This window comes from Coregonus clupeaformis, chromosome 13 (genome assembly GCF_020615455.1).
Source record: "Coregonus clupeaformis isolate EN_2021a chromosome 13, ASM2061545v1, whole genome shotgun sequence".
Lineage (NCBI taxonomy): Eukaryota > Metazoa > Chordata > Actinopteri > Salmoniformes > Salmonidae > Coregonus > Coregonus clupeaformis.
The window spans coordinates 44,783,687-44,797,402 of NC_059204.1; positions in this window are offsets into that span (position 1 = coordinate 44,783,687).

A 13,716-nucleotide genomic window follows, 5' to 3' on the forward strand; every position below is an offset into this window, starting at 1 on the left:
GAAATATTTTTATATCCATCCCCTGACTTGTGCCTTTCCACAACTTTATCTCGTAGATCTTTTGAAAGTACCTTTCCGCCCATAGTGGATTCTTTGCTTTGAATTGCACTAATAAGCAGTGGAGTCCTCAAACAACTGCTTTTATTCTGAACTAATCAAAGTCACTACAATTGATCACAGATGAAAGCCAATTAGCTTGATTTTTGATCTGGAAGGTGGTTGGTTATACCTCAGCAAGTTTGCAATTGCAATTCTAAGTCCCACTAAGCCCAAACCAGATGGGATGGTGTATCGCTGTAGAATGCTGTGGTAGCCATGCTGGTTAATGTGCCTTGAATTCTAAATAAATCACAGACAGTGTCACCAGCAAAGCATCCCCACACCATAACACCTCCTCCTCCATGCTTTACGGTGGGAAATACACATGCGGAGATCATCCGTTCACCCACAAAAATCTCCAATTTGTATTCCAGACCAAAGGACACATTTCCACCGGTCTAATGTCCATTGCTCGTGTTTCTTGGCCCAAGCAGGTCTCTTCTTCTTATTGGTGTCCTTTAGTAGTGGTTTCTTTCCAGCAATTCGACCATGAAGGCCTGATTCACACAGTCCCCTCTGAACAGTTGATGTTGAGATGTGTCTGTTACTTGAACTCTGTGAAGCATTTATTTGGGCTGCAATTTCTGAGGCTTGTAACTCTAATGATATTATCCTCTGCAGCAGAGTTAACTCTAGGTCTTACATTCCTGTGGCAGTCCTCATGAAAGCCAGTTTCATCATAGCTCTTGATGTTTTTTGCGACTGCACTTGAAGAAACGTTCAACGTTCTTTAAATGTACCGTATTGAATGTCTCAAAGTAATGATGGACTGTCGTTTCTCTTTGCTTATTTGAGCTGTTCTTGCCATAATACGGACTTGGTCTTTTACTAAATAGGGCTATCTTCTGTATACCCCCCCCCCCCTACCTTGTCACAACACAACTGATTGGCTGAAACGCATTAAGAAGGAAAGAAATTCCATACATTAACTTTTCAGAAGGCACACCTGTTAATTGAAATGCATTCCAGGTGACTACCTCATGAAGCTGGTTGAGAGAATGTCAAGAGTGTGCAAAGCTGTCACCAAGGCAAAGGGTGGCTATTTGAAGAATCTGAAATATAAAATATATTTTGATTTGTTTAACACTTTTTTGGTTACTACATGATTCCATATGTGTTATTTCATAGTTTAGATATCTTCACTATTATTCTACAATGTAGAAAATAGTAAAAATAAAGAAAACCCCTTTGCTATGAGACTCGAAATTGAGCTCAGTTGCATCCTGTTCCCATTGATCATCCTAGAGATGTTTCTACAACTTGATTGGAGTCCACCTGTGGTAAATTAAATTGATTGGACATGATTTGGAAAGGCACCTAAGGTCCCACAGTTGACAATGCATGTCAGAGCAGAAACCAAGCCATGAGGTCGAAGGAATTGTCCGTAGAGCTCCGAGACAGGATTATAATAATAATAATAATAATAATATGCCATTTAGCAGACGCTTTTATCCAAAGCGACTTACAGTCATGCCTGCATACATTTTGTTGTGTATGGGTGGTCCCAGGGATCGAACCCACTACCCTGGCGTTACAAGCGCCGTGCTCTACCAGCTGAGCTACAGAGGACAAGGGTACCAAAACATTTCTACAGCATTGAAGGTCCCCAAGAACACAGTGGCCTCCATCATTCTTAAATGGAAGAAGTTTGGAACCACCAAGACTCTTCCTAGAGCTAGCCGCTCGGCCAAACTGAGCAATCGGGGGAGAAGGGCCTTGGTCAGGGAGGTGACCAAGAACCCGATGGTCACTCTAACAGAGCTCCAGAGTTTCTCTGTGAAGATGGGAGAACCTTCCAGAAGGACAACCATCTCTGCAGCACTCCATTAATCAGGCATTTATGGTAGAGTGGCCAGACGGAAGCCACTCCTCAGTAAAAGGCACATGACAGCCCGCTTGGAGTTTGCCAAAAGGCACCTAAAGACTCTCAGACCATCAATCCCTCAAATTGTATTTATGAAGCCCTTTTTACATCAGCAGATGTCACAAAGTGCAATACAGAAACCCGGCCTAAAACCCCAAACAGCAAGCAATGCAGATGTAGAAGCACGAAACAAGATTCTCTGGTCTGATGAAACCAAGATTGAACTCTTTGGCCTGAATGCCAAGCGTCACGTCTGGAGGAAACCTGGCACCTAACCTATGGTGAAGCATGGTGGTGGCAGCATCATGCTGTGGGGATGTTTTTCAGCGGCAGGGACTGGGAGACTAGTCAGGATCGAGGGAAAGATGAGTGGAACAAAGTACAGAGAGATCCTTGATGAAAACCTGCTCCAGAGGACAACGACTAAGAACACAGCAAGGGGGATTGTAAGGGGCGTAGACAAGATGGCGTATTGAATAGAAATCGGTACGAAACACCTCAAGATAAAAACATAATATTCAAAATCAATAAGTTAGACTAAATATTAGCATTTCATATATTCGCAGTTAATATAATTCAATCTGGATAATAACATAAAACAGATCATAAGGCTAGAGAAATATATCGACAAATATTACATCAACACGCAACACCCAAACATGGCGGAAGATAAGCGAGGAGAGCCGATCCCCAAAAGAAAACGCGACTCTTCAACTGATACGGATGACATATGCTTTTCACCACTAGGTATGGTAAGTGTGGAAAGCGACCTGTTGAAGTCGATAAATGACAAATTGGGCATACTAGAACTGGTCAGTAAAGACGTAAAAGAGTTGAAAGCGAGTCTTCAAATGAGTGACGAAAAAGCTTTGGTAATGGAGAAAGAAACCAAAGAATTAAAAGTGACAGTCTCTAAAATAGAAACGAACGTTAGGGAACTAAAAAAGGAGAACAATCTTCTGAAAGCAGCCTTACTAGACATCCAAACTAGATCGATGAGGGAAAATCTAGTACTTACCGGTATTCAGGAAAAGGAGGGAGAAATAACAGAGAATGTTATGAAGGACTTCCTGCATACAGCGCTACAAATCCCACTCGAGGCTGTCGATAAAATCCAACTCGAACGTGTACATCGTTTAGGAAAAAGAGGACAGAAATATGAGCGCCCAATCGTTGCCAAATTTGCGTTTTTTAAGGAGAAAGCTATGGTGAAGAGCCTGGGAAAAAGACTTGCTGGCACAAAAATAGGCATGAATGATCAGTTCCCGAGGGAGATTGTAGAAAGGCGCAAAGTTCTGTATCCAATCTTCAAGGAAAACAGATTAAAAGGGAAACGTGTTGCATTAGTGGTGGATAAATTATATATTGACAACCAAATGTTCAGAGACACAAAGACTACTCCATGGCTATTCTAAGTGGTAATAGAGGAGTCAAATATTGGAGCACCTGATAGGGATTGTAATATTAAATGACATTTATAGTAAGTATAGTATTGTATAAAACGATATAACAAGCAGAATAATACATATTTAAATACAAATAATTAGAACATGGCTTTTTTTGGCGGGAGGTTGTTGTTTTGGCGGATGGTTGTTGTGGTTGGTCCTGTGTTCTCTCTGGCGTCCTTTCCCCCTTGCGGCAGATGTGGATGCGGGTGCGTTTGCACGCTCGGCCCATTTCTTCCCCAGTCAACCATGTGGTATGCATTTTTGTGTTTGAAAAGGTGCGGCGTTAAATGAGTGAGAGGGGAAATGGTTGCATATCCCGGAGCCGACCGGGGTCTGGGAGCAGGGGTACAGAGAGAGAGCTGTCAATTTTGTGTGGATGAGGGATATACATTTTTAAATATAGTATACATCTAATCTAATTTTCCATTGTCCTATCATGATGGAAAGATCCCTAACCCTATAACCTTGACACCCACCTGAGCGACCTATACACCAAAGAGAAGTTCCCATCTCTTTTTTGGACCTGCTGTGAATATGCAGCCTAAACAGAGAAATAAATACGGTCAGAGACCTACTTGAGCAGCACCGCCCCCTCAAGATTCTGAGCCTGCCTGGCAGGGTTGGTCATACAAAGCCAGAGCCCCCTGATGGGAGAGCATAATAAACAAGGAAATTCTCAAAGCTGCTAATGAGAACCTTGACGACCTTTTACCTAGCCGGTGGGGATTCCGGTGGGGTACGCCCACCCAGGTAGTGGCAGTGCTGGCAACACTGGCTGCAGTAACCCATGGGGAGGGGGTCACACTCGGACAATCAGAGAGGGGGTTTATCATTGTAGCCCAGGTGGCACAAAATAATCAAAGGTCTGATCGCATGGAGATGCTTGGGAAAATGGTTAAAACAGGGGATCAGAGTGTTTGTGTCAGGTGAAGAGGGTGATCTGATCTCCATCACCTAGGACTGGACATAGATTAAGTAGATTAATCAAATCTCACATTGTTATCAATTTCTACTCAATCTGCATGCTTTCTCAGTCAGCTTTAACTGTATCTGCACTCGTAGATCAAGTTATTTCTCGAGTTGGGCTCTGGGATATAACAGCTGTTGAGTATCTGTTTTTATGGTGGACTGTGGAGGGGAGGGGTTGAGTGTGTTGGAGTATGTGAGTATGTGCGTGTGTGCTTGTCTGACGTCTGTTGTGGGGGGTGGGGATGTTGGGGGGAGGGTATGGGATGGACCGCGGGAATTATTTGCTGGGATAATAATTACTTGTCAATGAATTAAATGTAATACAATGGCAATCCGGGTTATATGTTAGAATCCTACGCGTGAACTGCCGACATTATTACGCATATTAATTGATAATGATGAAAAATAGGATATGCATAATTAAAAAATAAATAAATAGATATATATATATATAGAGGTGAAAGCATTGGAAATGCTTTTGGCGGTTGACCTGCTTTTGTTTTGTGGGTGGCACTATGTGCTGTTTTCGATGGATGGGTCCTGGCCTCTCCGGGCCTTAGGGATACGGAGGGACGTGGGTGGGATGCTGATCACGGCGATGACGGCTCAACTTGGGATGGGAAGGGGCTTTAGCGGGGGAATTAGTGGAGAACAATTGAAGGGCTACTCCGTAGCAATGCAAATATCACGGTACAGCTATATGGACACTCAATCATTACGCTATTTTTTATTGGTAAATTTACAAACATATATAATGATAAATAGACTTGAAACTTGTATCTCATTATGGTGTATGGTGAAATAAGTATAGCCAGTTATAATTGTAATGGCTTAGCTGATAATAACAAAAGAAGAACAATATTTACATGGCTCAAAGAGAAGGAATATAATATCTATTGTATACAGGAAACTCATTCAACAATTCGAGATGAAGTAGCGTGGAAAAAGAATGGGGGGAAATATACTTCTCCCATGGGCAAAGAAATTCAAAAGGGGTGATGATATTAATTAATAGTAATTTCGATCCAAATGTGCAAATTGTACAAATAGATACACAAGGTAGATGGATTATTTTAAATATGTTATTGGACCATAAACAGATATGGCTCATTAACCTTTACGGACCAAATAATGATGATCCACAATTCTTTGACAATATATATAATAAATTATCAAGCCTGCAAGCAACTCAAGACAATATTATTATGGTGGGGGATTATAATACTGTTTTAAATAGCTCAATGGACCGTAAAGGAAATCACACCACAAACAATCACCCACATGCTCTTAAGGAAATTGTGAATGTCATGGATACATTAGAACTAGTAGATATATGGAGGCTTAAATATACTGATCTAGTGAGATATACATGGCGGAGACTGAATCAAGCTAGTCGTCTTGACTTCTTTCTTATCTCATTCTCGTTGGCACCAAAAGTAAAAAAAGTGTTGATAGGGGACAGAATGCGGTCAGACCATCATGTAATAGGCATATATATTACTCTTACTGAATTTCCACGTGGGCGAGGATATTGGAAATTTAATCAAAGCCTATTGGATGATAATTTATTTATAATTAGAACAAAGGAATTTATAACTGATTTTTTCCAACATAACATAGGTACAGCGAATCCCCTTATTGTATGGGACACCTTTAAATGTGCCTTTAGAGGCCATGCAATTCAGTACTCATCTCGAAAACAAAAGCAATTTAGGTCAAAAGAGTTTATACTAAGAAAGGAAATAGAAAGTCTAACAGAACAGATAGATGGCAATAAAAACTGTAACATAGAGGCTCAGAATAAATTAGAGGAAAAACAAAAAGAAATGGAGAAACTTATTCAAGAAAGATCAAGTGTAACATATTATAAAAATAAAGCAAACTGGATGGAATATGGGGAAAAATGCACAAAATTCTTTTTTAATCTTCAACATAGGAATGCTACCAAAAAGAACTTAATGAAACTGGTTACAATTGACGGAGTCACCCATGATTCACCAAATGACATTTTGAAGGAAGAAACAAAGTACTTTAAGCATATGTTTTCTTTTCAGTCGCCTCCATCTCCTCTAACTGAAGCTAATTGTAGAGATTTTTTTTCTATTGATAATGTCAAATTAACAGCCACACAGAAAGACTCATGTGAAGGTGAAATTACAGAGGAGGAACTTCTGGATGCAATTAAAGACTTTAAGTCTGGGAAAACTCCAGGGTTGGATGGCATACCAGTCGAGGTATACCAAACCTTTTTTGATATACTAAGAGGACCGTTATTAGCATGTTTTAACCACTCCTATGTAAATGGTAGATTATCTGACACTCAAGAAGAAGGACTGATCTCATTATTACTGAAACAGGATACAAGTGGAAAATATAAAGATCCAGTCCATTTACAAAATTGGAGGCCCCTTACACTTCAGTGTTGTGATGCAAAAATCCTAGCAAAATGTATAGCGCATAGAATTAAAAAGGTATTGCCGGATATTATTCATTCTAATCAGACAGGTTTTTTACATGGAAGATACATTGGAGATAATATAAGGCAAGTATTGGAAACATTAGAACACTATGGAAAATATGGGAAACCAGGCCTGCTATTCATAGCAGACTTTGAAAAGGCATTTGATAAAGTTCGACTGGGGTTTATATATAAATGCCTGGAGCATTTCAATTTTGGAGAATCTCTTATAAAATGGGTCAAAATCATGTATAGTAACCCTAGGTGTAAAATAGTAAATAATGGCTATTTCTCTGAAAGTTTTAAACTGTCAAGAGGAGTGAAACAAGGTTGTCCACTATCGGCATATCTATTTATTGTGGCCATCGAGATGTTAGCGATTAAAATCAGATCTAATAATAATATCAGAGGATTAGAAATAAAGACCTTAAAAACAAAGGTGTCATTGTACGCTGATGATTCATGTTTTTTTTTAAATCCACAACTAGAATCCCTCCACAGCCTCATAGAGGATCTAGATACATTTTCTAACCTCTCTGGATTACAACCAAATTATGACAAATGCACTATATTACGTATTGGATCACTAAAAAATACAATTTTTACATTACCATGTAGTTTACCAATAAAATGGTCTGATGGTGATGTGGATATACTCGGAATACATATCCCAAAGGAAATAAATGATCTCACTTCAATAAATTTTAATAGAAAATTAGCAAAAATAGATAAGATCTTACTACCATGGAAAGGAAAATACCTGTCAATTTGTGGAAAAATCACCCTGATTAACTCATTAGTATTATCACAGTTTACCTATTTGCTTATGGTCTTGCCTACGCCTAGCGAACAGTTTTTTAAATTATATGAGAAAAAAATATTCAATTTTATTTGGAACGGCAAGCCAGACAAAATTAAAAGAGCATATTTATATAATGAATATGAATTCGGAGGACAGAAATTATTAAATATTAAAGCATTAGACCTATCACTAAAAGCTTCAGTCTTACAAAAGTTATACTTAAATCCGAACTGGTTCTCAAGCAAATTAGTAAGATTGTCTCACCCAATGTTCAAGAAAGGCCTTTTTCCCTTTATTCAGATTACAACCTCACACTTTCAGTTATTTGAAAAGGAAATAATCTCCCAAATGTCACTATTTCTAAAACAAGCCATAGAAAGTTGGTTGCAATTTCAATTTAATCCTCCAGAAACGACAGAACAAATAATGCAACAAATATTGTGGTTAAATTCAAATATACTAATTGACAAAAAACCTTTATTTTTTGACAGAATGTTTAAAAAAGGTATAATCTTTGTAAATGATATCATCGGTAGGACTGGTGGAGTTATGACGCACATGCAGCTAACAAAAACATATGGAAATGTCTGCTCTACCCAAAATTACAACCAAATAATGGCAGCTTTACCGCAAAAATGGAAGAGGAAAGTGGAAGGGGGAGAAAGTAAGGAACTTGTCTGTCGGCCTTGCATTAAAGAACATAATTGGTTAAGGAAAACTGTGATAAATAAAAAAATATATCAGTTTCACTTAAGGACCAAAGGATTGACAGCCGTCCCATATAGATTGCAAAATAGTTGGGAAGAGATCTTTGATGTACCGATCCCATGGCATAGTGTTTATGAACTGACACGCAAAACGACACCGGATTCAAAAATTAGAATCTTTCAATTTAAATTATTATATAAAATCCTTGCTACCAATAGAATGTTATTTATATGGGGGATACAATCTTCCCAGCTCTGCAGATTTTGCTGTGAAGAGACGGAATCATTGGACCATTTGTTTTGGTTCTGTCCATTTGTAGCTTGTTTTTGGACACTGGTCCAGGAATGGCTAAAGGATTGCAATATTTACCTGGAACTAACCTTGCAGATAGCATTACTGGGTGATCTGAAAAGCCATAGTCAATCAATCAATAATATAATAATACTTTTAGCAAAGCTGTTTATTTTTAACTCTCAATCTGTAGAAGCAATGAGAATAGAAAGGTTCAGAACTTTTGTAAAACATCACAGTACGGTTGAAATATATATGGCAAATAGAAATCCGATATGGATGGTGTTAAGAGATAGATGGGAGGTATTGAATAGAGTTGAAGGATGGGACTAATAACAAATAACAACAAATAATAACAAAGATAGCTAATAATGTAAAGCATACTGTGTCCATAATAAGTATATAGGCTGTATGTTGGGAGCTTTTGGGAAAGAGCACAGTTAGAAAGATATGGCATAGAGAAGCAAACCGGATGGACATCATGAAAACGATCGGAGAGGTTGAGAGTAGAAGTAGTTCAGGAGCAAAAAATAAATAAATAATAATAATAATAATAATAATGATATGTATGTATGTATGTATGTATGTATGTATATGTATATATATATGTATATATATAATAGAATTATTGTAAAATTAACTGTGTCCATAAGGTGTAGATAGTAAGTATAGACCGGAAGTAGAGGCCTGGGAATTGTTGTTCACTAATTTACTCCAAGTAGGGAAAGGATGGTGGGGTTGAAAAGTAATAAAGGGGAGTATATATATAAAAAAAATATATATATATAAAAAAAAAAAAAAAAAAAAAAAAAAAAACATGGGGGATTGGAAGTGATGCAGACAATTACATTGATAGAAGATACAATCTATCTGCAATATTAAGCTGATCCATTCCCCCAAAAAAAAATAAAAAAAAATAAAAAAAAAGAACACAGCAAGTCTCTGAATGTCCTTGAGTGGCCCAGCCAGAGCCTGGACTTGAACCCGATCGAACATCTCTGGAGAGACCTGAAAATAGCTGTGCAGCGACGCTCCCCATCCAACCTGACAGAGCTTGAGAGGATCTACAGAGAAGAATGGGAGAAAAAGGTGTGCCAAGCTTGTAGCGTCATACCAAAGAAGACTTGAGGCTGTAATCACTGCCAAAGGTGCTTCAACAAAGTACTGAGTAAAGGGTCTGAATACTTATGTAAATGTGATATGTACGTTTTACTTAATAAATGTTCTAAAGTTTCTACAAACCTGTTTTTGCTTTGTCATTATGGGGTATTGTGTTTAGATTGATGAGGGGAAAAAAACTATCTAATCAATTTTAGAACAAGGCTGTAACGTAACAATACAAAACGTGGAAAAAGTCAAGGGTGAATACTTTCCGAATGCACTGTTTGTGGCAATACACACAGGGTAAAAAAAGAGTGATGAAAGGACTCAAGAAGGTTCAGATTGCCATGACAGTATTGCTGCCTCGTTGCCAAGAAGCTATGCAAAACATGCAATAGGCCTAGTTATTGTACCTGTATGGTCTCTATGCCTATATCTAAAAACATAAAGGAGTCATCTAACCTGTTCTAACATGAACTGAAGCGGCTCCTCTGGCCTGTCAAAAAACTGGTTTTCAGTCATCTCCTGTAGAAAGATCACACAAAAAGATCATCAGACTGCAAACACTGCATGCCCATGTTTCATGATCACCAACTTTTGTTTCACCTCAGAAGTAAGGTGCTTTTCTCACCTGAAAGATTCGAAGAATGTTATGGCTGTCCATGTATTTTAAAGAGCACTCATATGGGTTCATGTTGGATGGTACAGAACGGAAAGCCATGTGTGTGCTAGCTAGCATGCTCTGTGGGGTTTATCAGCGGCTGACATTCAACGTTATTGTGCATTAACGCCACCTACTGTACTGGAGTGTCACTGCCTCCTGCCTGTCCTAACTTAAAAAGTGACCAATAGAAGTATAAAGAGGGGTTCCTGCAAATGCAGGAATGTCCACATGCAGGAACTCCACAACTTGCAGGCCGTAATTGCACTCTTCTCGACACCGAGCAAGTATGGGTAACTGCAGCCCAACATGGCGACCGGAGTATGGGTGAGTGGGTGTATCGAAAGGAGTGGGTTTATGGAAATCGAATCAGCTAATTGGGCAGATTTCTTGCCACTCAAGACCGTTTTGCGTGGCTGATTGGACTGCACAACAAGTCGATAAGCCGGCGACCAGTGAATCTACGTGTCTGCCGACTTGAAGTGCTTCCTACTCGGTTTCACGGTCCGGTCGCTGGTGGTAGCTAATGTGGCAATTTTTCTTTCACATGATTTTATGTAGGATAGCAGCCTACACAAGAAATAACTAATATTGATAACCATCTAGATGTCACCTTGATACATATACAGTGAGGGAAAAAAGTATTTGATCCCCTGCTAATTTTGTACGTTTGCCCAATGACAAAGAAATGATCAGTCTATAATTTTAATGGTAGGTTTATTTGAACAGTGAGAGGCAGAATAACAACAAAAAAACTCCAGAAAAACGCATGTAAAAAATGTTATAAATTGATTTGCATTTTAATGAGGGAAATAAGTATTTGACCCCCTCTCAATCAGAAAGATTTCTGGCTCCCAGGTGTCTTTTATACAGGTAACGAGCTGAGATTAGGAGCACACTCTTAAAGGGAGTGCTCCTAATCTCAGCTTGTTACCTGTATAAAAGACACCTGTCCACAGAAGCAATCAATCAATCAGATTCCAAACTCTCCACCATGGCCAAGACTAAAGAGCTCTCCAAGAATGTCAGGGACAAGATTGTAGACCTACACAAGGCTGGAATGGGCTACAAGACCATCGCCAAGCAGCTTGGTGAGAAGGTGACAACAGTTGGTGTGATTATTTGCAAATGGAAGAAACACAAAATAACTGTCAATCTCCCTCGGCCTGGGGCTCCATGCAAGATCTCACCTCGTGGAGTTACAATGATCATGAGAACGGTGAGGAATCAGCCCAGAACTACACGGGAGGATCTTGTCAATGATCTCAAGGCAGCTGGGACCATAGTCACCAAGAAAACAATTGTTAACACACTACGCCGTGATGGACTGAAATCCTGCAGCGCCCGCAAGGTCCCCCTGCTCAAGAAAGCACATATACCGGCCCGTCTGAAGTTTGCCAATGAACATCTGAATGATTCAGAGGAGAACTGGGTGAAAGTGTTGTGGTCAGATGAGACCAAAATGGAGCTCTTTGGCATCAACTCAACTCGCTGTGTTTGGAGGAGGAGGAATGCTGCCTATGACCCCAAGAACACCATCCCCACCGTCAAACATGGAGGTGGAAACATTATGCTTTGGGGGTGTTTTTCTGCTAAGGGGACAGGACAACTTCACCGCATCAAAGGGACGATGGACGGGGCCATGTACCGTCAAATCTTGGGTGAGAACCGCCAACTACAAGAAACGTCTGACCTCTGTGATTGCCAACAAGGGTTTTGCCACGAAGTACTAAGTCAGAGGGGTCAAATACTTATTTCCCTCATTAAAATTCAAATCAATTCATAACATTTTTGACATGCATTTTTCTGGATTTTTTTGTTATTATTCTGTCTCTCACTGTTCAAATAAACCTACCATTAAAATTATAGACTGATCATATCTTTGTCAGTGGGCAAACGTACAAAATCAGCAGGGGATCAAATATTTTTTTCCCTCACTGTATACAGTCTACTCAATGGGGAGGGCATGAACGGCAACAACAACGGGACACAGTGCCCTTCACTCTGCTTGACAAGCACTACTGTCTGGCCCTTGGGAAGTAGGTACCTAGTAGCCAATATCAGCTGCACACACATACAATGCATGAAGTACACCCGTCATCAATACTTTTAATCAAAAATAAACAATTGTCCGTTTTATAACTTAAAATGTACAATTAATTGTGTAAAACGAACAGTGAAATACGACTCAGACTCATCCTCTGGCTTAAAAAAAATAATTCCAAACTCTCACTGTAAGGTAGCTCAAGGTATTGTAGTTGCATGGTAAGAAACTGAGAAAAAAAACACTGCTCAATCAAAACCGTCTAACCTATAGCAGAGAGCTTTCGACTCACCCACTGTTTTCCACACGCCCACTACTTTCCTTTCGACACACCCACTCGCCCATACTCAAATTGCCATATTGGGATCCAGCTACCCCAAAGATTTGTATAACTAACCCAAGATCCACCACAGCCTGTCGTTTCCAATGGGAACAAATGAGTCATAGTGGGCAGAACAAGGAAGGAGGGGGGAAGAGCCAAGCACGAGCTAGCGAGATCCTATTGGCTAGTTGTAGCATCTATTTGCGTATTTCCGTTAGGGAACGCCTATTCTATGAAGTGCGCGTGTGCAGTAACCCAATTCGCCCTTGCACTCCTAAACAACGCAATTTAAAAAAAACTTTGGCAAAGGGTAAAATCTACATAACTTTGTCCACTCTGTTCATAACAGATTCTAGTTATGGAAACAGAAAACTGTATTGAGATCAAATGTTTACTCTATGAGAAAATTTGCATAATGTCGGCCAAAATCCATTTCGCTCCATCTTCTCCCACTGCCGGCCACTGCGCTTCCTCTCATCACCGGATTTGGTGGTGAGTGGAAACGCCAAACGAATGCTTCACGCTTACACATCTGGTGATGTATCTGGCTCATTGTTCTCACACCGAGGGTGTCCTCCCCTTAACCCGCAAAAAATTACATAAAGAATATCCGCTAGATGGCGCTCATAATCAACTAAAAGCACATGTCTCACCAAATCCGGAAATCTACAATTCGGGATGAACGTTTACCATGAGAAATGGCGATTGTTTGAGTAATTATGAGATGTGTCTTGCTTTACTAAGCAAAAGAGAAAATACGCGTATTTAATGTTAATGGGCTACGTTTGGTCAATGGTTCTCGTCATGTTGTCTTTCGTAGTCTAATATCATAGTAGGCCGAAGCACGCGTATGATTTATTATTAGGCTATGAGTCACACCTAATTATCCTACAACAGAGCATTATTAATGAAACAGAACCTCCTGATAAGCATCATTCCATGTGAGAAC